Source organism: Heterocephalus glaber, unplaced genomic scaffold, assembly GCF_053883595.1.
Source record: "Heterocephalus glaber isolate CG9 unplaced genomic scaffold, H.glaber_assembly_v1.0 deba00000942, whole genome shotgun sequence".
In the NCBI taxonomy this organism is placed as follows: domain Eukaryota; kingdom Metazoa; phylum Chordata; class Mammalia; order Rodentia; family Bathyergidae; genus Heterocephalus; species Heterocephalus glaber.
This window is the reverse complement of record NW_028258174.1, coordinates 970927-997800: the sequence shown is the minus strand read 5'-3', so window position 1 is coordinate 997800 and position 26874 is coordinate 970927. Positions and strand designations below refer to the sequence as shown.

Below are 26874 nucleotides of genomic sequence, written 5' to 3'. Positions count from 1 at the left end.
TGGGAAGGGAATTTTAATTCCCAATGTTACTTTGATACAAAGCTGAGGATAAATGGGTGAGGAGAAACACAAATCTCAGTCTGGCAATCTAAGAAATGGTAAAAATGGTATTCACTTTACGCAGGGTTTAGTGTTGTGTTTAGGAACGTTTTTTAAGTTTGAAAGTACTAAATATTCCTACCTCTTGTAATAAAGAGTTCTGTTTTGATTTTAAAATAGACAATACTATACAAAGCACTGATGTTTCTCTTAGCCACCCCTCCAGTATAAATCTTGTGTTTTTACAAGATGAATATAACCAAAATACTGTTATATGATGGCATCTTACTTTGTCAATAAAGTAAATAAAAAGAACCTACTTAAGAAAAAAACTTGCCAACCTCAACCTATGAAGTGAAAAGTGTAATTCACAAGAGTGAATTTTTTTTTTGCAATTTAACAGTTGATGCCAGAAATCACTATACCTTTTTAAGAAGACTCTGCTTAAAATAAAACTTTATAAATATATGTAAAATTGGATATTCAAAACATATTTAAACAATTAGAGACTTTGCTCTTAAATTGCTACTAATAAAACTAGAAAGAGCCAATTCAATGAAACATTGCCAAATATTCATGCAGAATGCTTAAATTTTAGATTGGGGTGGAGGGAAGGTACTGGAAGGAGAGGATAACTAACATCTCTCTTCCATCCTCACACTTAAGTGCAGGTCCAAAGCATATAAGGGTCTTTCATTAGCCTTGGGATAGTACCAGACCCACAAACTTTTGGAGGTGCAAAGATAAAGATGGTGATCACATCCATTAAGTGTTGAGAATCATCCTATATAATTTTTTTGGAAAAATCATTTCATAATGAAATCATGGTTAGGGCTCATCTGAAGCCTAGTGTCTTGCCTGTGAGCCAGCTATGGCATGTGGAAACAACTCTGTGTGCCTCACGTCACAGCTGAGGCCTCAATGGTTCCATGATGCTATAATGCTCCAGGGCAAGATTACATCAGTTGAAGACATCTTGGTTCCTTGAGAACCAAGTAGTAATAAAAAAAGAAAGGTTGTGCCGGGGATTTAGCTCAGTGGTTCCACCGCCTTCCTCGCAAGCAGAAGGACCCAAGTTCAATCCCCGGTACCAAAAAAAAAAAGGTTTCACTTCGGAGGAGGAGACTGCTATCTCATCCCACCTACTATTGTAAGAATGCTTTACCCATCTCACCATCCTCATCACCATAATTAACCCCATCAACATAAGATCTTCACCAGCATAAGATCACTGCCACCCTCTGAGTCATTCAATATTCCCTCCAATTATTGTGTCCATCCAATAAATAGTGGCTAGCTCGGAGTGTCTTTGTCTCTGCTCACTCTGGCATTAACCTCCCAGCCCCCCATGTATTTTGAGAGCGTGTCTGTCTTTCTTTCTTTATTCTTTGCCATACTGCTCTCTAGGCAGATCGGGGACTGATCGGCCCCTGATTATAAAGTGATTTTTCAGACCTCTGGGAAAGGAACACACATAGAAAAGAAGTGCATATAACTTACCCCTCCACCAATGTGGTAGCAGGAGCTTGAGTTAAGCTTAGAAAAGCAATCATGGGTTCATGGAAGGGTGAGAAAACCTACAGTTCAAGCAAGGATCTTTTCAGAATAAAAGGGAGGGCCAGGGATTTAGCTCAGTGGTTTCGCTGCCTGCTGTGCAAGCGCAAGAACCCGAGTTCAATCCCTGGTACACACACACAAAAAAAATTCCGAGTGTGAAGCAGAATAAAAGGGAGTGCTAGTAATAATTATACTAAGACAATGGGCATAAACCACAGCATATGACCATCCTGGTCATGCCTTGTCCAGTGCCTGATGCACTGGTGGCTCAGTAAACATTTGAGGAGGGTCAGGCAGGCCTCTGAAGTAAATGGCCAGCAGAAGAATAAAAGATCAATGATGATCTGCAGAGCACCTGAGAATCCATCAGTACATTCATGGATGACAATGATTGGGGTGAAGGTATCTTGAGCTACTTTTTTTTTCTTGAGCTACTTTTACATGCTTTATGATGGTAACCCCATCATTTCATTTCAGGAGAAATGAAAAATCTCTGATTGTACTATACACTATCAAACACGGGATGCTAGAGGACTGTCCCCGAGCACCCCCCACCCCACCAAATTCCTATTCTAACTCAATCCAATTGCGTTAACCCAGCTTTTAACCCAACCTACCTGGGATTAAGGATGATATTTTAAGGCAAAATGCAAAATTTTGCATGGCTATCAAATATCCCATTGCCTATCTCAAATCCTTTCTAAAGTAGGGGTATGAAAGGAATAAAAGTAAAACAGTTGAACAAAGAGGGAGAGAGATAGAAAGACATGAGTAAGGAAGGGAGAGAGTTCCCATAGGGGTCAGTTGTGAGTATACAGTGTATAGCTGTCCTATGTCTAAGGCTAGTGTGGAAAGTGGAGCTGCCTCTATCTTTTCTGGGCACAAAAGGCAAATTACAAGACTTACCTTTTTCAGCCTCTTTTTTCTTCCTCACTTCTCCCTGTATTTATATCACAATGTTTATTTCCATTCAGAGCTCAAAGCACTTTGTAATTTCAATGGCAATCTTACTGAGGAAATTCTGACAATTCAACATGTTCTATAAGTCACTACAATTTTTAAAAGTCATTTAATTAAATTTGCACATCAGTTCCTAGATTATATTGTCTTGACCCCTTGCAGAATTGCTTTAACCAAATTAGACCAATATGAGGGTCTATGAGAAACCTCCCCAGGAAATCTGTTGTTTAGTTTATATTAAGGAAGTATCCAAAAAAAGAAATTATCAATAATATTGTTCCTTACATCATAAAATTCTCTTACTGAGGATGCTTCAGGGAGAATTCTGCTGTAATTCTCTTGATGGATCTGTATTTATCTGTGGCTGGTTTTTTGTTTTCTAGCACGGGGGACTGAACTCAGGGCCTTTGCACTGAGTTATATCCTTATCCCTTTTTATTTTTTATTTTGAGACAGGATCTTGTTAAGTTCCCCAAGCAAGACTCAGACTTGCCATCTTCTTGTCTCAGCTTCCCAGCATGCTGGGAAGGCATGTGCCACCAACTTCAGCTTGTACTGTAATTTAGATCATTTCCCATTTTGTTCATAGTGTGAGCAAATAGAGCCAAATTTGAGACTGAATCCTTCTAGTGAGAATACGCCATTATGATCAGCAGGTTTCACCTTATTCCTTATTCACTTGAGTTCCACCTTTATGTTTTCTTGTTTTACTACACATATAAATCATGCCACTCTGTTATTTCATGTTCTCTTTAGACCCCTAAAATTCTTAATTGATAAAGCAACTGTTACATAATAAGAAGGAAGCAAAAACAGGAGGTAAAATTGAGCAATTGTCTCTGAATTCAGATTTAAATCAATGTAAAAATCAATCCCAACTCATCTTTTGTCTCCTTTAAAGAGGATCCCTCCATCCTATGGGAGGCTTAGAGGGCCACTGGATTGCAGAGTGGTCTCTGCAGCCTTGTTTTAGGCCAGGGTTTAAACTCATACTATTTCTCACCCAAAGCAAAAGTAACACTGACCACCCACTATGTATAGTAACTACCTGTAAATCATTCCACAATAGAGGTGTGGAACTGTGCTGAGCTCACAGTTCCTTCACCTGGTGCCTGTAGGGCCAACCCTGCACATTTGCAGGACAACTCGCCTTGTTACAAATACAGTTTATGAAGAAGGAAGCAATTTTTAATTTGTGCAATGCTGACAAGCCACACACAGGAATGAGAACCACAATTACTGCTTCCCTAGGCCCATGTATTAATCACACAAATTTACCAGCCCAGACAGTCATCAACTATGTAGCTCTAAGTAGTGCATTCACTAGCTGGAACATAGAAGAATGACTGTGAAAAACTTGAGGAAGTTATTTGCAGCAAACTTTTCAAATGTAAACAACAGATGTGGAAATGTAGAAGTGATCAGCGTAAAAGCATGTATGACAAATCATATGATACCTTTGTAACTGAGTCTCCTTAGGAATCCACTCATACTAGTACTTTTTTTGTGTGTGTCTTATTTTGTTTTATCGTCTTTTAGGAGATGAAGCCCAGCCTTCCAAAATTACTCTTGCTCTAGTCTGTGTAAGGTTCATTTACATATTTATATGTAAAGAGTGAGTCTTTATACATCTTTTGCATTTGACTATACAGTAAATCATTATACAGGTTGGTCAAAAACTATGGATGTGTTTTAAAAAATTAAGAGTAAAAAGGGCCGGGGATGGGCCGGGGATTTAGCTCAGTGGTTTCGCCGCCTGCTGTGCAAGCGCAAGGACCCGAGTTCGATCCCCTGGTACCAAAAAAAAAAAACAAAAAAGGGCTGGGGATTTAGCTCAGCGGTTTCGATGCCTGCTGCGCAAGTGCAAGGACCTGAGTTTGATCCCCGGTACAAAAAAAAAAAAAATTAAGAGTAAAAGACACATTGCTAATAATGCCCCTCAAAATAATTCCCCTTACTTCAAACTCACTTAATTCCATCATTCTTGCCACTTTCTGAAACACTTCTGAAAGTCCTCCTTTGTGTCTTTAGGAGGTGTGATAGAAAACACAGGGAATACTGCTGCCAGGTGCAATCCAATGGAGTAAAAACATTACGGTTGTATCCTCATCCCACTTTATTCACCAGATTTGGCGCCCTGCAACTTCTGGCCCTTCTCCAAAGTCAGAATGATCATGAAAGATAAATGTTTTGAACAGATTCATAACATCAAGGCAGCCATTCACAAAAGAAGACTTCCAGAACTGCTTCAGAAAGTGGCAAGAATGATAGATGAGTGTGCTTGAGGAAAGTATTTTGAGGGGGATTGATAGCGATGTATCTTTAACTGTAATAATCTTTTAAAATTTAAACATTAACTGAATTTTTATCACACCTCATACTTATCATTACTTATACAATGATAAGTTTGAGATACGGCTTCAAATATTTATAAAAAGTACAAACATAATATAGAGAAACAGACACAAAATCCAAGAGACCTGAGTTCTAGTCCTAGTTCTGCCACCAGGTACCTTTGGGAAGTCCCTCTCGAGATTTCAGTTTCCCAACCCAAATTGGGCTAGATCTGTGTTTCTCAAACTGTAATGTCTACCTAGGGAAGCTGAGTAAGATACAGACCCTTGGAATTTACTGCATACCTACCAAATTCGAATTTCTGAATGTGTGATAGAAATCAGCTTTTTTTCCCTCAGGTGATCTTTATATGAATATTTAAACAACCCTTCATGAGAACTACTAGGCTAGATGTCCTTTTCTCATATTTTTTTAAAAATCCATAAAACTGTTGCCTAGGTTAAGTTGAACTGACAGCATCCTTTCCAAAACAAAATCTCTTCAAGAGTCTCCCCACTTGATTATTTGTATTCCTTTCATGGACACAGAAAGGCATAAAAAAATGATTGTAGGATTTCCCATTATCCCTACCTGGGCATCAATAATTTTGCAGTAAGCAGATTACTTAATAGTAATAAATTAATGATGCCTTATTTATAACTTTCTTTTGCAATATGGCTAACTCAAGGACAGTGATTCACCACATCATATTATTGTTAATATGTTTTAATAATCACAAATACATGGATTATCAAAGTGTTCTGCCAGTTTTTGCATACCAGCAGTATAGAAACCATCCCCAAACACTTAGCTTATAATTCTGACATAAATGCTAAAAATAAAATCTAAATTATAAAAACATGAAACATGAAATATTCTAACATAACACATATTTTTCCACTGTATAAAGAACAACTGGTAGAAAGATTGATTTTTGAAAAACCAACTCCACCTAGAAAACAAGTTTTCACAAATCTTTAGTGATGCCAAAAGAATAAAAATTTAATGCCCAACATTCTATATCAAAGCCTAGGTGTTTTGAAATCTATCAGAGATGCTGCTGATAACTGCTAGAACCTGATCAAAAGAAATTCGTATCTTCTAACATCACAACAACACAGAGAATCTGCTCCCTTTACAAAAAAAAGAGTTTAAACACAATAAAATCATTTGCCATGTAAATTCACCATTTGCAACATGCAGGCAGAGTCCTCATAGATGCTACTCCCTTTAAAGTGCTATGTCATTTAAAACCCAATTCAAAAATGGGCATCTAAACTGAACAGACATTTCTCAGGGAAAGAAGTAAAAGCAGCAAATAAACATACGAAAAAATGTTCAACATCACTGGTCATTCGAGAGATGCAGATGAAAACAACACCGAGATTCCACCTAACCCCAGAAAGAATGGCTGCTATCAAGAAATCAACCCAGTCTCGGGGAACACGCCCAATCAGTCCTCTGCAGACAGACAGGTCTGTGCACGCCCTACCTAGGTCCCGAGTCGCACAGAAGACATCGAATCACCCCGCTACAGACAGGCAGCCACCTGGTTCCACACTACAAAGACTCAGAGGACACCAGACCACCAGACCAAGATACTGAGTCCCACTGCTCCCGGCCAAGAGGTAGGGGCTTCTGAGCGGACATCCCACTGCTCCTGGTACAGAGGAAAGGGCTTCCTGGTCACCATCCCTCCCACCACTCCAGCCCAGAGGGAGGGGCATCTGAGCCACCATCCCACTGCTCCTGCTCCAGAGGAAGGGGCTTCCCGGCCACCATCCCTCCTACTGCTCCCAGCGCACAGGAAAGGACTTTTGGGTCACCATCCCTACTGCTGCTCCCAGCCCCTGTCCCACCTCACCCAGCTCAGAGGAGGTAATCCCTGCAGGCGCTAACAGCCCCCTGCCGCAGTCAAAATGAGAAAACATGTAAATAAGTCTCAAAACCAGACTTCCAGATCACCTACAGCAACCCCAAAGGGAAATGAGATCGAACACTCTGATACTCAACCACCTGGACCCACTCAACTGGCAATAAAAGGGGATCTGGAAAAAATGAAATCAGAAATAATTTCTCAGATAACAGGAGAAATTGTGCCCTAGTGCAAGACATGATCAATAAATCTAGAGAGGAGCTCAGGAACATGATGGAATCCCAACTTAAGAAACAAATGGAATCCATTATACAGATGCAAATAGATTTCCAGGAGATGAAAAACTCCACTGAAAGTCTACACAGCAGAATGAGCCAATGTGAGGACAGAATTTCACATATAGAAGATAAGATTGCAATTAGTGACCAGGAAAAGAAAACTTGCTTCAAAATTATAAGGGAACATGAGAAATCAATCCAGCAGCTGCTAGATGATGCAAAGAAGAATAACATAAGACTGATTGGGCTCAATGAAGAAACAGGAGACAGTGGAAATGACATAAAAAATCTCTTCACAGAAATAATGGCAGAAAACTTCCCAAGCAGGGGAAAAGAGCTTGACATACAGGTAAGTGAGGCATATAGGACTCCAAATAGCCTTAATCAAAAAAAACCTATGCATAGGCATATAATTGTTAAGATTCCAGAAACACAACAGAAGAATAAAGTTCTACAAGCAGTCAGAGAAAAGAAATAAATCACATACAAAGGCAAGCCCATCAGAATCACAGCAGACTTCTCAACACAAACCATCAGGCAAGAAGAGCTTGGAGTGACATATTCCAAGCCCTAAAAGAAAACAGCCTCCAACCCAGATTGATGTACCCTGCAAAACTATCTTTCAAAATGGATGGAGAAATAAGAGACTTTCATGACAAAGAGCACCTTAGGAACTTTGTGAATACCAAACCAGCACTCCAAAGAATTTTACACAATATCCTAGGAACAGACAATGAGGATCACAACCCCAGGAAGCAAAGCAGAATGAACCCATCTGGCATGACAAGAAATTAAAGGTAAAGGGGGAGAACCCAACAAAAAGAAAAAGTCATGGCAAAGACAAGTCAATACGTTTCAGTTATAACCATCAATGTTAATGGTCTCAATTCACCAATCAAAAGAAATAGACTGGCAGAATGGGTCAAGAAACAAAATCCAACAATATGCTGCGTACAAGAAACACACTTCATTCAAAGGGAAACTCATAGACTGAAAGTTAAAGGGTGGAAAACAATACTCCATGTGACAGGAACCCAAAAAAAAGCAGGAGTAGCTATCCTCTTGGCAGATCAAGTAGATTTCAAACCAACACTGATTAAGAGAGATGAAGAAGGACACTATATCCTTGTAAAGGGAAGAATCCAAGAGGAAGAGATGACAATCATAAATATCTATGCACCAAACACTACTGCACCCAACTATATAAAACAAATACTAATGGACATGGAAAGTCATATGTGCACTAATACAATTGTAGTGGGGGACCTCAACACCCCACTGTCACACATAGATAGATCAACTAGACTAAAAATAAGTAAAGAAATACTAGAACTCAATCGAACTCTTGAACAAATGAATTTAACAGATGTTTACAGAGTCTTCCACCCCACAAAATCAGAATACACATTCTTCTCAGCTGCACATGGGTCATTCTCAAAAATAGACCACATACTCACACACAGAACATGTTTAAGTAAGTGCAAAGGAATTGAAGTTATCCCCTGTATATTATCAGACCATAGTGCAATGAAATTGGAGATCCATAGCAAAAGAAACTCAAAAAATTTCATAAACATGTGGAAATTGAACAACACACTTCTGAATAACCAATGGGTCACACAGGAAATTAAAGAAGAAATCAGACAGTTCCTTCAATTAAATGACAATGACAATACAACATATCAGAATCTATGGGACACAATGAAAGCAGTCTTACGAGGGAAATTCATAGCAGTGAATACGCATATTAGGAAAACAGAACGAGCCCAATTAAACAACCTCATGCTGAACCTCAAGCTTCTAGAAAAAGAAGAGCAGGACAACCCCAAAGCTCACACAAGGGAGGAAATTATAAAGATCAGAGGAGAAATCAATGCAATGGAGACTAAGAGAATGATACAAAAAATCAAGGAGGCCAAGAGTTGGTTCTTTGAAAGAATCAACAAAATTGACAAACCCTTAGCCAACCTTGTCAGAAAAAGGAAAGAAAAGGCCCAAATCCATCCAATTAGGAATGAAAAGGGTGAAATTACAACAGACCCAGCAGAAATCCAGAGGATCATCAATACCTACTTCCAGAACCTACACGCCAATAAGATGGACAACACAGAAGAAATGGACAGATACCTAGATACATATGAATTACCAAAGTTGAACGAAGAAGACCTAAAAATTCTGAACAACCCAATATCAACCAATGAAATTGAAAATGTAATTAAAAACTTATCAACTAAGAAAAGCCCGGGCCCTGATGGCTTCACTGCTGAATTCTACAAGACATTTAGAGAGGAACTGCTGCCACTACTGTTTAAACTCTTCAATGAAATTGAAAGGGAAGCAATACTCCCAAATTCATTCCTGGAAGCAAGCATCACCTTGATCCCCAAAGCAGAGAAAGACCCAACCGAAAAAGAGAACTATAGGCCAATCTCACTAATGAACATAGATGCAAAAATCCTTAATAAGATACTGGCAAACAGAATGCAGAAGATCATCGAGAAGATCATACACCCTGATCAAGTGGGATTCATCCCAGGGATGCAGGGATGGTTCAATATACGAAAATCAATCAATGTAATACACTATATCAATATAGCCAAGGACAAAAACCATATGATTATCTCGATAGACGCAGAAAAAGCATTTGACAAAATCCAACATGCATTTATGATAAAAACCCTACAAAAAATTGGAATAGATGCTCTCTACCTCAAACTGATAGAAGCCATCTATGAAAAACCAACAGCCAATATCATACTAAATGGTCAAAAACTGAAATCCTTCACACTCAAATCAGGAACAAGACAAGGATGTCCACTATCACCACTCTTGTTCAATATAGTTCAGGAAACATTAGCCACAGCAATTAGACAAGGGAAAGAAATAAAAGGAATAAAGATAGGTAATGAAGAAGTCAAATTGTCATTATTTGCAGATGACATGATACTCTATATAGAAGATCCCAAGAACTCCACCAAAAGTCTTCTAGACTTAATAACCAAATTCAGTCAAGTAGCTGGTTACAAGGTCAACACACAAAAATCAATAGCTTTCCTCTACACCAATGACAGACTCACTGAGACAGAAATAGGGCAAATAATTCCTTTCACAATAGCATCCAAAAACTGAAATACCTAGGAATCATCCTAACGAAAGAAATCAAAGACCTCTCCTCTGAAAACTATGGCACTCTGAAAAGAGAGATTGAAGATGATATCAGAAAATGGACAGGCATCCCCTGCTCCTGGGTAGGAGGGATTAATATAGTGAAAATGGCCATACTTCCAAAACCGCTATATAGATTTAATGCAATTCCAATTGAGATCCCAGCAACATACTTCATAGACCTAGAGAAAACAATGCAAAAATTCATTTGGAACAAGAAGAGACCCAGAATAGCGAAAGCAATTCTAAGTAACAGAGACATGGCAGGGGGTATCACAATCCCCAACCTGAAACTCTACTACAAAGCTACTGTGATAAAAACAGCATGGTACTGGCAAAAAAACAGTCCTGAGGACCAGTGGAACAGATTAGAAGATGCAGAAACAACGCCAGACACACTCAGCTATCTTATCTTTGATAAAGGAGCCAAACACCCTCACTGGAGGAAAGATAGCCTCTTTAATAAATGGTGCTGGAAAAATTGGGCTTCAACTTGCCATAGATTAAAACTAGACCTGTTTCTCTCACCATGCACTAAACTGAAATCAAAATGGATTAAAGATCTAAATATTAAAATAGAAACTCTGAACCAGTTGGAACAGAGGTTAGGTAGAACCCTTGAAGACATCGGTGTAGGAAAAGATTTTATGAACAAAACCTCAGTTGCCCGTGAACTAGCACAAACAATCAACAAAGGGGATCTCTTCTTATTAAAAGGCTTCTGCACAGCAAGAGAAACCACCAGCAGTGTGAAGAGACAACCCACAATGTGGGAAAAAGTTTTCACCTGCTCTTCCTCAGACAAAGGTCTACTATCTCGAATCTATAAAGAACTTAAAAAGATCAGATCTCCCAAATTTAAAGACCCAATCCAAAACTGGGCATCTGAAATGAACAGACATTTCTCAGACGAAGAAGTAGAAAGAGCAAATAAATACATGAAAAAATGTTCAACATCACTGGTCATTCGAGAGATGCAAATGAAAACAACACTGAGATTCCACTTCACTCCAGAAAGAATGGCTGCTATCATGAAATCAACCAATAACAAATGCTGGAGGGGCTGTGGGGAAAGAGGAACCCTGCTCCACTGCTGGTGGGAGTGTAGACTGGTGCAAGCACTGTGGAAATCCGTATGGAGATACCTCAAAGAACTAGGACTGGAAGTCCCATTTAATCCCGCTATTCCACTGCTGGGGATCTTCCCCAAAGAATTAAAAGAATCATACCACAGTGATATATGTGCATCCATGTTCATAGCAGTGCAGTTTGTAATAGCTAAAACTTGGAAACAGCCCAAATGCCCATCAACTGGAGACTGGATAAAGAAAATGTGTTTTTTTTATAAAATGAAGTACTACTCAGCCATAAAAAATGAGAAATTAGAGACATTTATAGCTAAGTGGATGCACACTGAGGCGATACTCTTAAGTGAAATAGGACACACGTGAATAAATACCGAATAGTTTCTCTGGTGTGAGAAACTGAAAGTGTAAATAAGGATTAAATGTATAATAGTTAATGTGAATTAGGAAGAAAAGGGGCAAAGGGGAAGGAAGTGGGAGGACTAGGGGAAAGGATAGAAGGGAATGGGATTAATGTGAGCAAATGGAACAAAAGGAACAAAATCTTTGTAAATAGGGAGGACTGGAGGGGTTGAAGGGAGGGCTGGGCAAGGGTGAAAAATAAGAACCAAGAGAGACTATGTAAAGGTGCAAATTTCCAATGATGAATGTCATTATATTGTATACCTAAAATGTACCAATGATTAGAATGAATAATCGATAATGTAAAATAGGAAGAAAAGGTCCAAAGGGGTAGGGGTAGTGGGAGGGGCAGGGGAAAGGAAAGGAGGGAAAGGAAAAATGCTGAGAAATGGAAAAAATGGAAATAAAGTCTTTGTAAATAGGGAAGGGTGGAGGGCATGAAGGGAGGGCTAGGAATGGGGAAAAAATAAGAACCAAGATGCATCATGTAAAGGTACAATTCCCAATGAGAAATATAATTGTGTTGTATACCTACAATGTACCAATAAAAGAATTTAATAAAAAAACGAAATCAACCAATAACAAACGCTGGCTGGCGGTGGTGTGGAGAGAAAGGAATCCTTCTCCATTGTTGGTGGGAGTGCAGACTGGTGCAATCACTATGGAAATCAGTGTGGAGATACCTCAAAGAACTAGGGCTGGAGGTCCCATTTGACCCAGCTATTCCCCTGCTGGGTATTTTCCCAAAAGAATTAAAAGAATCATACCACAGAGATATATGTGCACCCATGTTCACAGCAGCACCGTTTGTAATAGCTAAAGCTTGAAAGCAGCCCAAGTGCCCATCAACTGGAAACTGGATAAAGAAGATGTGTTTTGTTTTACGAAATGGAGTACTATTCAGCCATAAAGAATGAGAAACTACAGTCATTTATAGCTAAATGGATGTATATTGAGGCCATACTCTTAGGTGAAATAAATAGGACACATGTGTAAATACCGAATAGTTTCTCTAGAGTGAGAAACTGAGAATGTAAATAAGGATTAACAGGATTAATAACAAACAATTGATACTCTGAAATAGGAAAACGTCCAAAGGGGTAGGGGTGGTGGGAGAAGATGGGGAAAGGGAACAATGGAAAGGAAAAATCATGAGAAAAGAAAAAAAATGGAAACAAAGTATGTGAATAGGGAAGGGTGGAGGGGTGAAGGGCGCATAGGTAATGGGGAAAAAATAAGAACCAAGATACATCATGTAGAGGTACAAGCACCCAATGATAAATGTAAACATAATGTATACCTAAAATGTACCAATAAAAGAATTTAAGCAAAAAAATAAAAATAAAATAAAAATAAAGTGCTATGTCATTTGTGTGGTCAGAAATTAGGCCCTGCAAGTTTGCCTACCTACTGATTGCACGTGAGCTATCAACATGCCTTTTTGCAATGTGTACAGCCAGCCTCCCAGATCTAAGGGTAACAGGCATACAGGAGCCTACTCCTCCCTGGCTATTACATGCCATTGTGTTTAGAGGTTGACAGGAAACACTTCTGAGGAGAACTGCTCTTTGCTTCTTGGAGTCTCTTTTGAGCAACTCTTAGTGGTGCTTCCTTCTAGAAGGTAATGCATACCTCCCTTTACTAGGTGCCTTGAAGTATATAGTAGCTTGAATGTACTGCTCCAGCTGTCCTGCTATAATTAGATTATGGCAGTTGTTGTTTATGCCATGCCCATATCCCCTCAGTACCTGGTAGACTCAGACAGACATCTAGACCTTAGCCACATGGGTGCTTCTGGATAGTAGAAGCCCACAATAACTAAGGTAAGAAATGTCAGCAAAATAGTGCCCTGCAGGAGCAGCCAATGACTGGCAGAATTTGGTGCTGTAATACCCTAGTTCCTCTCCCTTGGGATAATAGCATGGCTCTTCAGTTTCTACTGTGACATCCAAAAATTCCCAAGTGGATTAACAAACTATAAATCTTTATAGCTGGCTTCTTTTTCCTGCTTTACTTCCTCACTCCCAACAGGTATTTCCTAGGTTACTCTTGTAGTTGGATAGTGGAGTCTGCTGCTAGGAGAACACATCTAAGACTCCAATCTCTATCAACCTTCTCTTAGTAAGACTGCCTTTCACTGGAAAAGAATTTTAGTACTTAGGATTGGCTGGCATGGAAATGTTGGAGTTAACATTTGTCTTAGTTAATGTCTTTCAATCTCCCTCAACAAGTTGGAATCTCTACACAGAACATAAAATCTGAAAAAAGAATATAGTAGTAAGAAACTTTCACCCCCTCTACTGCCTCATTTTTCATAGTTGACAGAACTGAACTCCAAAGTGATGAAATGATTTACTTGAGGTAACAGAGCTGGGAAAAAGCTGAACCAGAAATAGATTTTAGATATTTGGGCACAAATGCAGAGCTGAATAAACTATATCTCAACCTTATAAAGAATTCAGTATACTATTTTATACAGTCCACTGACACATTATGACTAATAAAAGCCAGACAGAAATTTCAATTTTTTTTTTCTCTGAGACAATATCTCACCATAGTGCTTAGGCTGGCTCAAACTCCCAATCCTCTTGCCTTCACCTCCCACGTAGCTGGGATTACAGTCACATGCCAACATGGATGGCTCTAATTTTATTTTTTGTTTTTTGAGACAGGATCTTACTGTGTAGCCAAGGCTAGACACAAACTTGCCATCCTCCTGGTTTAGCTTCCTGAGTGTTAAAGATTACAAGCATGTGCTGCCATAGGTGGCCCAACTGTAATTTTTATTTCTGAATTTTTATCATTAGTAATATCATTTAGGCTGTACATGGGAGTGTGTGGACTATCTCAATTTATATTTTATGATCCTAGGCTGAATTAGTAAAATGGTGATCAAACATAATGATATAAGTGCACACATCTTAATAGATTTCTCAAAAGAACATTTATATGATCTATTCCTTAATTATAAATCTAAATCAAACGCATAACTTTTGGAGTTTTCTGCTTCTTCCTTTTGCAATCATCCAAGATTTATCCACTCAAGAGTTTAGAAACTCTAACCATGCCAGCTTACCTTATGATTTTGATGACTCTACTTTTTCCCAAGAAGCACCCTCACTGAAAAGGTAGAAATAACTTATCATTAGAACCAACTCTATTTATGTCTTAGACAATGCTGTTTATTGTACTTACACTGTGATAAACTTTCCTGTAGAAATTATAAACTCAAATATGTAATTCAGAGGATTTTAAGACTAGAACAAATCTTATAATGAAGACTGAGTTAACTTTTCTTATTGTGTGAATAATCTCAGCCCCAGGAAAGGCAAGTGATTTTACTACATTAACATACCAGTAACTAATAAGTGTAGATTCAAAGCTATTGATTACCAAATAGTCATTTGTCATTAACAAAAGCTCAATGTTTTCTACTACAGAATTTTCTTTAAATTATTACATTAAAATTTTAATCTGAGCCTGGTGGCACAACCCTGTAACCCCAGTGGTTGGGAGTCTGAGGAAGAAGTTTCCCAAGTTCTGGTCTAGTTTTTTCCTCAAATTTTTATTACTATTAATCTTATTTTCTGAATTCATCTACATTTTTGGTATATGAATAAAATCCAAAGCTGTGATAGAAACAACTGATATCACCAGACCACACGCTTCCCCCTACACTCCCATCAGACTCTCTGAGGTGGACAGTCAACGGCCCTCTGATCTAAACTCTGATGCCTCAGGCAACTAAGATTCCAGCTACTCTGGGTTTATTCCACCCTAAACCTGGCTTTTGAGCTCCCTAATCTCCTAGGAGTTCAAATAGAAAATTTTTCAAATCCCAAACTCCCAAAGGAAATTACTTTGGGGATATTTGAAATTGTTCAATTTCTGAATTTTTAAAATATGTGTTCAACACTATTGAAATTTCTACTTAAGAAAAAATGAAGGTACAAGTTATAATCTGAACATAAACAGCTCTGATCAGAAAGCTGTCTGGTGCAGTAACAATTTCTGGGGTTTTGTTCTGCTAAAGTTGTACAAGTCAGGGCAGTGTCTTTGATTATCAAACTCTAAACATGGAAATGCCTACAAACAAATGAGAATAAAGTAAGTGTTCAGCTGAGGATTCAATTTCCAGCCATTTGTTACTAACAAAAATCCATTGTTTCATGTACAATTTTATTTAAAGTGTTACAGCATTAAGAATTTAAGCTAGGTACCATGATACAAACCAAGCGCTTAGAAGGCTGAAGCAAGAGAATAGCAAGTTCCAAGCCACCCTGGGCAACTTAGCAAGGCCTTGTCTCTAAATAAATAAATAAATAAATAAATATTTAATTTTTTGAACAGTGTGATCTTTAATTAGATAATAAAGATCAATATGTTACTTTACTAATGAAATAAATGTTTTTCAATTTCACTTTCTATGGCAGCATTTTACTTCTTTAATTTTACCCATTAAGTTACAGAGCAGAAGGAGGAAAAAGAGGAAGGACATTGCAATAAAACATGAAAGCTATAAGATGTGCAGTTTTTTTGTCCTATATCTACTCCACTGAAACGTATGAAGCTACAGTGGAAGGAACACTAGCTAAAATTCTAGAGTCCTGGGATATAATCCTGACTCTAATTAAACAGCTTCATGCCTCAACTGCTTAATCTGTGAAATAGAGACAATGAAACCTAACTACCGTTCAGAATTATTTGGGAAGTCCATGAGCTTTCTCTGTGAAATATGCTGTGTCTGTAAAAGAAAACAACCTAGTAGTATTATAGACAGCTAAGTTTGGTAGAAATATTCTAGGCAGTCAGACAGGGCTAAGCCCTTGAGGGAGTCAGTGCAGAAGATGAGAGAACACATTAAAAATTGGCTGGGCAAGGGATGTAGCTCAGTGGCACAGCATGTGGCTGGCAAGCTCGAGGTCCTGAGTTTGAACCCCGGTACCAAAATAAACAAACAAACAAACAAAAAACTGGCTGGAGGCCCATCTGTTGAAAGCCAAGCCTCAAGATAAATACAGAATGACCAAGCCTACATGCCTTCCCAAGGGATAACCAATAAATTGAAGATTATACTCACCTGGTCCAATAAGTCTAGATAGACATCAGTCACCCCAGTGGATGACCAAAACCCCCTGGCTCATCTCTTCCTAAAACATCCTTGTTCTTTCCATGTACACTTGCTATGTAACCTTCTTCCCCACTGGATCAATATTACCTAAGCAGCTATACCTGTAATCATATTGGTTGGTACTCACGTTGTACCCACCTCGTGATTTTGTAACCACCTCATGATTTTGCTCTATAAAACTTCCTTTGAGAAGTGGATTCACTGGCAACCCATTTTCGGGTCCTCTCCTGTCTCTTAGGAGCTATCTCTCTTTCAATAAATATTTCCTACTCTTAAACTCTGTTGTTCCTTAGAATTTATTCTTCGATTTTGGGGAAAATGAATTTGGTGTATCTGACATCCAGCAGGTTGGGAGTTACATTTATTTCTCCTATATCATTAGCAGTGGCTGAGGAGGAAATATGGGCACATGTATCCAGGTGCCATGAAGTAGGAAAATGGAAAACTAAGGAAAGTGAGAAGATGGGGGAGTGAGCCGTGCAGAGTGATGGAAGACATGAAGGCATAATGCCCACACTTTCACCCCATCCCTTTCCACAGGGAAATGGACAGGAGTGCCTGTCCTAACTTTAGACCAAAACTCCAGAGAAGAATTGGGAAGGAATGGCCAGAGAGGAAAGAGGAAGTTAAGATGGAAAAAAGATAGGGAAACAGAATCCTGCCAGTCTATCCACTCCTTTCTACAAAGACCTCCAGAAAAGAAGAATAGAACCAAGTTCAATGGCATTCACTTAGATTTCCAACTACTTGGGAGGCTGAGGCAGGATGATCATTTGAACCTAGGAGTTCAAAATCATCTTGGACAACACAGTAAGACCCCATTGCAAATTTAAAAAAAAAAAAATTTAAGTAAAAGACAGAAGACTTTCTAAAAAGAAATGGTGATGAGAGCCCAGCTCAGCCATGTGCAGGGTGTGATGGGGTTTATCTAAGGCCTCCCACTTCTTACGGCCCATTCACACAGTTTCAAAAGAACATCTCACCTGCTGATTAGGGACCAGGCATGTTGGTTTATCCACATTTGACTGAATAGTACCCAGGGGTGCAAAGAGTTTAGGTGATTTGCCTTAAGTCATCTAATTTATAACTGGGAAATTTAGGATTAAAACCCAAGCCCTGATCCTTTTGTGGTCCACAGTATGATGCCTGGGTTTTCATGCCAATGTGAGAGATGTGCCCCTCAAAACATGTTACTATGTGAACATTTACCAGTCTGACTTCGAAAATAATAAAATAAAGCCCATGCTTTCTCATTAGCTGTAAGTTCTTGTCTCTTCCACCGACACTGGTTGTTAGTAAACTGTGGGAAATTTGTATAGTGACTCTTAAGTTAATTATCCTCCTTTAGACCCATGGTAGAATATACTTGGAGTAAACTGCATTTATAAGAGTATGAAGTATAATCTGAATAAAAATCAATGACATTTTCTAAATTAGATAAAATTTAACTTTTACAAAAAGCTAGAACCTTTGGGCAAACCAATTGTGTCCTGGAATAAACCTCAATATTATATATCAGGGCTGGGGACTTAGCTCAGTGGTTCCGCCGCCTGCCTTGCAAGCACAAGGACCAGAGTTCGATTCACGGTACCAAAAAAAAAAAAAAAAGATATATCAGCCAGGGATTCTATCAGTGATGATCTGGTAACCACAGAAAACATTATCATTCGATTTAAAAGTTCTGTGAACTATTTGCAGCCCCAGTAAGTTTGATGACTGCTTTGGCATTTGTTCTAAAAGATTACAGTCTGCCATTCTGATCTGAAGCAAAACAGAATGAAGCAAATTGCCATGTCCTTTGTGTCTCAAATTTAAGGACTTACTGAAGTTATTGCTCATAGGTGGGGGAATGCCAAAAACTTCTCACAAACTCCTGAGACTGCTTTCCACAAGTGACAGATCAGGAGCAAACACGCAGATGAAGAAGGAATATACAAGTGTATGCAGAGGACTTTATTCTGTATATGGTTATGCAAACTGCTCCCAAACAGGAGGGAAAGCATAAGGGATTAGCCACAAAAGCCTCGAAGGAAAACGGAAATGAAACAATTGAACCAATCAATAATGTCCAAATGAAACAAGAGAATTAGGAAAAAGGAAACGAAATGATTGAATCAGTACTATCCAAATAAAACTGAACTGAAAACATTCGGCAGGGAAGGTACTATCCTTGTCTTATAAGTCATGGGTCCTACAAAGTCCACGGAAGAATTCACTGCTCCTTTCTCCCTATTCCAATAGCAATTCACTTATACTCTATGGAAGCACTTTAATTCAATCTATGTCATTTTTTCACTAACACCGGCTCAGACTTAAGTTTACTTAACCACCCTACCCAATACTAAACTATCCTCAAAAAATAAATAAATAAATAAATAATACTAAACTATCTTTTATCCCTCCACAGTACAAAGCCTCACACCTAACATAAGATATAAAGACCATACCATTTAGATTTAGAAAGTGTCTGTCAGGATCTCAGCAGGGAACAGACAGCACACGCAAAAGAGACAATGGGACAGTGTTTGAAGAATTAACTGTTTATCAGATGTGTGTAGATAAGGGAAACCCAGTAAAGAACAGTAAGACAGCTGGAAGCAGAAGGAAGCCATTAGGATCCCTGACCAGAGAGGCCAGGAGGGGGAGTGAGTACCCAAACTGGCAAAGTACTGAGCTATAAGCAAGGTCCGTCACCAGGAGCTGTGGCCTTCAGCAAAGTAGCAAAACCATTACCAAAACCTCACCTGACCTCTTCTTGCTCCTGCCGTCCTCCAAGGCCTCCCAGTAGCTGAAACTAACTAGAAGCTTGGTCCACAAAGCCCTACTGACAGCTTTGGGAGCACAGGAGGGTGCAAAGTGGCTCTTTCGAGGACAAATTGAAATTAGGCAGAAATTGAGGCTTAAGATGTAAATAAAGTTTTACATCTGTTCACTGAGACATTAATTTTTTTTCCCATTAAGTTTATTGGTACATTTTAGGTATAAAATACAGTTACATTCATCATTGGGATCTTGTACCATTACATGAGTCTCTTGGTTCTTTTTTTTCTTCCCCTTCCCCTGCTCTCCCTTCACCCCCTCCACCCTTCCCTATTTACAAAGATTTTGTTTCCATTTTTTTCCTTTTCTCATATTTTTTCTTTTCGCTTCTTTCCTTTCCCCTACCCCGCCCACTTCCCCTGCTCCTTTAGACCTTCACTTCCTATTATACAATATCAATTATACATTTTTAAAATTACAATATCGAGATATAGGAGACATTACCACAGATTTCACAGAATTTAAAAGGATATAGAAAGCATATTACAAAAATCCTTTTTGAAATAAATTTGACAACTTCTAAGAAGCACCTTGGAAGACAAATTAATGAAACTAACTCTGGAGAAAATATAAAATTTGAATAGCACCTATTAAAGAAAGTATATTCCTAGCTTGAAAACCTGTCCATATGACAACAACAGCTCATATACATTTTAACTGATAAATTATATCAAACATTTAAAGCAGAAAAAAAAGAAACACTTCTCCCCTCGTTTTAGGAAATCAACATTGTGCTAATCCTAAAACTGGATTAAGATAATAGAAGAAAAAAGTATGAACATAGAAATTTGTTTAACAAAACAAATTAGAGGTCAGATCTGGCAGGATATAGAAAGTGGTTTTATTATAGGGATGGCAGTGTTAGTTCAGCATTGGAAGATCCACCCCCAAAAGTCATCATTTTAACAGAGGAAAGGAAAAAGCCATATGATCCTATCACTAGTTGGAGAAAAAGTATTGGACTAAATTGTACAGCTGTTCATGGTAAAAGCTATCAGGAGACTAGAAGTAGAACAGAACCTTCTCAACAGATCAAAGGCATGTACTCCATACTTCCAGCAAAAATGCCTTATATGAATGGAAACGATACAATGCTTTCTCCCTAAGGTGGGGAACAAGGGCAGATATGCCTACTCTTCATCTGTCCATTCAACTTTGAAACATAGGCCTAAACCAAAATAGTCTGGCAATATAATGACACAATTAGGATAGGATTGGCAAGGTAGAAGCAAAATCTTTCTATGTAGATGAAATGATCATCTACAGAGAAAACACTAAGAAATCTCTAGGAGCCCCTAGAACTTGCATCTGAATTTAGCAGGATTAGAAAATACAAGGTATATATAAAAATTCAGGTCTATGTATACTTGCTATAAATGAAGAATTGGATATTGAAATTTAAAAGTTATGTAGGAGTACAAAGGACCTAGAAAAGTAAAACGAAAGAGAAAAAAAAAACAGTGTTGGAAGACGTTTAGTACCTAATTTTAAGACTTCCTCTAAAGCTACAGAAATCCAGGCAGTGTTGGTATAAGAAAAGACATATAGATCATTGGAATAAAACAGAGAATCTAGAAATAGAACCACACATATATGGTCCACTGAGTTTTGAAAGATTATTTAACATTAACATTTTATAGAATATAAACTCAATTCAAGAGCAGAGGAAAAGATAGTGTTTTCAGCAAATGGCACTAGAATACCTGGTATCCGTATATAAAAAATTAACCTCAACCTTTTATTTCCATACATAAAAATAACTTGAAAGGATCTATGAACCTAAATATGAAAGACTAGAACTATGAAACTTTAAGAAATTAGAAGGGAAAATGTTTATGAATTTAGGGTAGGCAAGAACTTCCTAGGATACAAAAAACATGATGTATAAAAGAAAAAAATTGATAAATGAAATTCCATCAAAATTTAGAACTTTAAATGACATTGTTAAAATGAAAAGTAGTCCTTGAATAGACCATACTTACAATGCATATAACCTATGACCAGAATATATAAAGAACTCTTATAGCTCATTAATAGACAACCCAATTAAAAAGTAGACAGATGATGATAAATAGCCAGTACAGCATAAGGAAAGGTGTGAAACACTAGAATCAGAAAAATACTAATCAGTACAATAACAAGATTGAATTATACACTCATTAGGGAGATGAAGTTAAAAGTTTTAAAAGCCTTGTCATGACTTTTTCTTTTTGTTGGATTCTCCCCCTTTGCGTTTGTCACGCCCAACGGATTCATTCTCCTGGGCTTCCTGGGGTTGTGATCTTCATTGTCTTTTCCTAGGATATTGTCTAAAAGTTTTTGGAGTGCTGGTTTGGTATTCATGAAGTTCCTGAGGTGCTCTTTATCATGAAAGTATCTTATTTCTCCATCAATTTTGAAAGATAGTTTTGCAGGGTACATCAATCTGGGTTGGAGGCTGTTTTCCTTTAGGGCTTGAAGTACATCACTCCAAGCTCTTCTTGTCTTGAGAGTTTGCATTGAGAAGTCTGCTGTGATTCTGATGGACTTTTCTTTGTATGTGATTTGTTTCTTTTCTCTAACTGCTTGTAGAATTTTGTTCTTCTGTTGTGTTTCTGGAATCTTAACTATTATATGCCTATGTGTAGATTTTTTATGATCAAGGCTAGTTGGAGTCCTATATGCCTCACTTATCTGTATGTCAAGTTCTTTTCCCCTGCTTGGGAAGTTTTCTGCCATCACTTCTGTGAACAGTTTTTTTATGTCACCTGCATTCTCTCCTGTTTCTTCATTGACTTCAATCAGTCTTATGTTATTCTTCTTTGCATTGTCTAGCAGCTGCTGGATTGATTTCTCATGGTCCCTTACAATTTTAAAGCAATTTTTCTTTTCCTGGTCACTAATTGCAATCTTATCTTCTATATCTGAAATTCTGTCCTCATATTGGTTCATTCTGTTGCGTAGACTTTCAATGGAGTTTTTAATCTCCTGGAAATCTGTTTCCATCTGTTTTATGGATTCCATTTGTTTCCTATGTTGGGATTCCATCATGTTCCTCAGCTCCTCTATTTTTTTATCTGTGTCCTCTTTAGATTTATTAATCATGTCTTGCAGTATGGGCACAATCTTTGCTGTTATGTGAGAAATTATTTCTGATTTTATTTTTTCCAGATCCTCTTTTGTTACTAGGTCAGGGTGTCCAGGTGGTTGAGTTTCAGATTGTTCCATCTTATTTCCCTTTGGGGATGTTGTAGATGATCGGAAAGTCTGTTTTTGAGGCTTGTTTACGTTTCTTCTCATTTCCACGGGAGGAAGGGTTGCTGCTGGTGCCCACGTGGCTCACCTCCTCTGCCCTAGGAGCAGTGGAATGGCGGCCGGGGAGCCTCCTCCTGGGCACTGGGATTGGCTCACCTCCTCTGCCCTCGAAGCTGTGGAATGGCGGCCGGGAGCCTCCTCCTGGGCACTGGGATTGACTCACCTCCTCTGCCCTGGGAGCAGTGGAATGGCGGCCCACTGTGACATTAATTATAATAGGAAACTAGAAAGAATTTAATTGTCCAGCAATAGGGAAATGAGTAAGAAAACTCTTTTACATGTTGTAATGAAGTGCTAAGATGTTTATATGTAAAGTGAAAAACAAGATACAGAAGATATCCAAACTGCTACCTCTGTAATTTCACCTTTAGTCCATATGAAAATATGCACAGAAAAGGAACACATTCATGGACTGCAAGATTAGAGATTATTAAATTATAAGGTAAAGCTGCCAAAATAATCTAGACAAGTAGAGACTATGTCAATAATAAAATCTCAATTATAATAGACTACAGAATATTGCTGGGGATTTAGCTCAGTAGTTCCACTGCCTGCCTCGCAAGGTCTCAAGTTCGATCCCCAGTAAAAAAAAAAAATTTAAAAAGGAATCCAGAATATTCACTAATCTGACCATTTCATAGAACTGGCCAGGACACTGAAAAAATAATACCAACCAAACAAGCTCCTTCAAAGAAGATAAAGTGTTACTTTGGGGCCTGGATTCCAACTCATGAGAAGAACACACAAATAAATTGTGCACAAACCTGATGCTTCGGTTACCATTATCACTAGATCATTGTTTTAAAATTAGAGCAGGTCTATAATAAGAATGTATGGTTTAAGACAAAAAAGCAAATTTCCAATTGTGCTATGGAAATTGAACAGTATTATTACAATCATTCACACTTTAAAGTAACCACCATCAATCTAATTACCACAGAATATAAAAGAAAATTACTCTCAGCTGGGCATGGTAGCACACACCTGTAATCCCAGCACTTTGGGAAAGTGAGGTAGGAAGATCACAAGTTTGAGCCCAGCCTGTGCAACTTAGCAAGAGACTATCTTAAAATTTAAAAAATGTTTTGTTGTTGTTGGGTTTTTTTTTTTTTGGTACCAGGGATCGAACTCAGGACCTTGCGCTTGTGAGGAAGGTGGCAGAATGACTGAGCTAAATCCCCGGCTCCAAAAAATGTTTTTTACGTAAAAGGGGCTGAAGATGTAGCTCAGTGCAAAGGCACTGGGTTCAAGCCCCAGTACCAAATAAATAAACACATTACTCTCTCCTATGACCTGTGTATATAATGAGTGTTCTTCAATATAATTTTTTTTTTCTGGTACCAGAGATCGAACTCAGGACCTTGTGCTTGTGAGGCAGGTGGCGGCACCACTGAGCTACATCTCCAGCCCAATATAATTTTTTTTTTTTTTGGTACCAGGGATCAAACTCAGGACCTTGCACTTACAAGGGAGGGAGTGGAACCACCAAGCTAAATCCCCGGCCCCTCTTCAATGTAATTTTAAAAGTCTCTTAAAGTCATAAAAATCAAAATAAAATCCAATTTTGAGAAAGACACAGGCATTAAAGACAAATTTACCGGCTCCTACAAAGACAAAGAATATAAAAGGGTTTTCCTAATCCTTTTAGACCCTCTAGATCTACATCTTTCAAGCCAACAGTAGGTCTTATAAATTTGGAGTTTTAGTGGACAACAGTTTCTTTCAGAGGTGTGGTTAACTTTAAGCAGAATGATAAACCCTCAACATTTTCACCTGAGATTCCTTTACTCTGTGAATCATGTCAGCAGCAGGTACCATAGTAAGACTTTGTGGCTTTTAGGCCAGATTAGAAACCAGGTAAAACTAGTTAACATTTCAAGGCCTGAGTCACTGATTCTCAGAAGAATCATCTGTCAGGATTCCCAGGTAAATAAGGTACCCTGTGAACTTCCTAAGGCACATGAATTCTTTTCTCCTGGATATCCCCCTCTATACAATGGGATCACGTAAGATTCAGATAATCAAAACAGGAAAATCTTCCTTCTTAGTTTTTTTAAAAGGTGATAGCTCTGAGAGTAAATTGATACCCAGATTTCTTTTGGATGCTTCTGCTATTTAAGTGCTTGCCTCCCACACATACACACATACTCTCTATCAACTATTCATCAATGAACTACAGTTGTTCGTGGTATAGTGAAAATATTACAAGTTTGGTTTCAGGAAGAATTGGGTTCAAATATCACTTGGTCATTTACTAGCTGATTCACCTCTTCAGATGCAGTTTTCTCAATTGTAAATATGGGGATGAAATGAACTACTCTGCAGAGCTAGTATGAAAATTAAATGAGATACACTGAACATGAAAGCAACTGTTACATAATGGCCAATAATTATTCATGACCCTTGCTCTATTTATTTTACAAAAGTTCCTTAGGCTTATTTAATTTATAGGAAAGATAAGAATTATCTGCCTACAAACAATTCTCTGCCTCTATTACCCTACATTTTCCTCCATGTACATGCCCAAACCCAACTATCCCTTTTTCTCTCTGTTGATCAGTTCTAAATCACCACAACTGTAGCCAAGATATGTTTACACTCACAGAAAGGCAACCAGGAATCCTGTGTAAACAAGGAAGTTGATGTGTAAGTTCCAGGAAAATAATACACGATGAAGGAGACATATCCTGTCTGCACCTTCAACAGTTATCAGACACACATAAGACTGGTTGTCCCCATATGGGCATTAAAAGAAAAGTTAAATAAGTGGGAAGGACCCAATTAAGTGTCAACACTGCACTAAGTACTAAGACTCAAAGACTAGAAACTTTTTACAGGGTGAGATTAGGACAGTCACAAAAAACAAAATGCAAATCTTTGAGCAAATGCCAGACATTCCACTGTCCTTTATCTTGTTTTTATCTTGAAAAATATCCAAAATCTAGTTTTAAACTAGCTTGTTTCAACATGCTTACTGACACACATGGGAATACATTTGTTCTTGTTTCAATTCAACATATGGTCTCATGAAAATCAGTAATTGAGTCTACTCCAAAATAGTTGTTTTTAATAGCCAATATTAAAAGAGAATGTTTTCCCACCCTTATAGTAAGTAAGGTACCTTTCCTTGCTTTATAGATAACAACCACTGATTAGCTCATGGGAGCCAACCAGTGAGGACTTAAACCAACATTTACAAAACAGTGAAGCCAAGAATGGCTGGCAGGGCCTGGGCGAGCCTCCAGTGCACAAGTTTGAAAAGGGCTGAATCTTCATTTGTACATGACACACAAATAAAGGAGACGCTGTATTTCAATATGAATGTCAACAGTTGCTTCATCTACCCAATCTTTTTCTAATAACAGATGCAAAAATAATCAAGCTGTGCTTTTATGGGATATTTACAAAGCCATCAGTATTATGAAAATATTTAAATGACAAATCATAATATATCACATGCCACAGTACCAGCACCACTTCAAGACCCTCAAGGGGAATTCATAAGTACAAGAGGGTACACTATACACAGACTCAATAATTTTAAATTACATTTTATTGTTTTTAAATATGGCTTATGCAAGGTTTACATTTTTTGAAAACATGAAATAAATTATTTTAGTTTATTTAGGAACTAGTAAGGTACTAATTAAAGCAGAAACTCCAAGTGTTCAATATGTTAATAACCAGACTGACTATAGTATAGACACCAGCTGAAAAATTAGTAATTCAAACTAGGGCTCAGAGAATCAGATAGTAGCTTATTGAAGCATGAGAAGATTTTCAAGGCCACAGTCATCAGAAGTTTAGGTAAATGTGTCAGGGATTTAGCTCAGTGGTGACATGCCTGCCTTGCAAGCACGAGGTCCTGAGTTCCATCCCCAGTACCAAAAAAAAAAGTTTAGGTAAGTTGGGCTCCTGTCAAAAGTGCACATA

The 26874-nt window shown here is 38.1% G+C and overlaps 1 protein-coding gene and 1 non-coding gene across 3 annotated transcripts in view; one reads left to right on the top strand and one right to left on the bottom strand.

The window, feature by feature from the left end:
• Positions 1 to 26874, bottom strand: part of Crybg1 (crystallin beta-gamma domain containing 1) — a 244754-nt gene that overhangs the window by 204308 nt on the left and 13572 nt on the right. The window lies entirely within an intron of this gene.
• LOC147828687 (small nucleolar RNA U13) lies at positions 17947 to 18046 on the top strand. The gene has a single exon (XR_015450343.1). It is a non-coding gene; the product is annotated as a small nucleolar RNA U13 (small nucleolar RNA).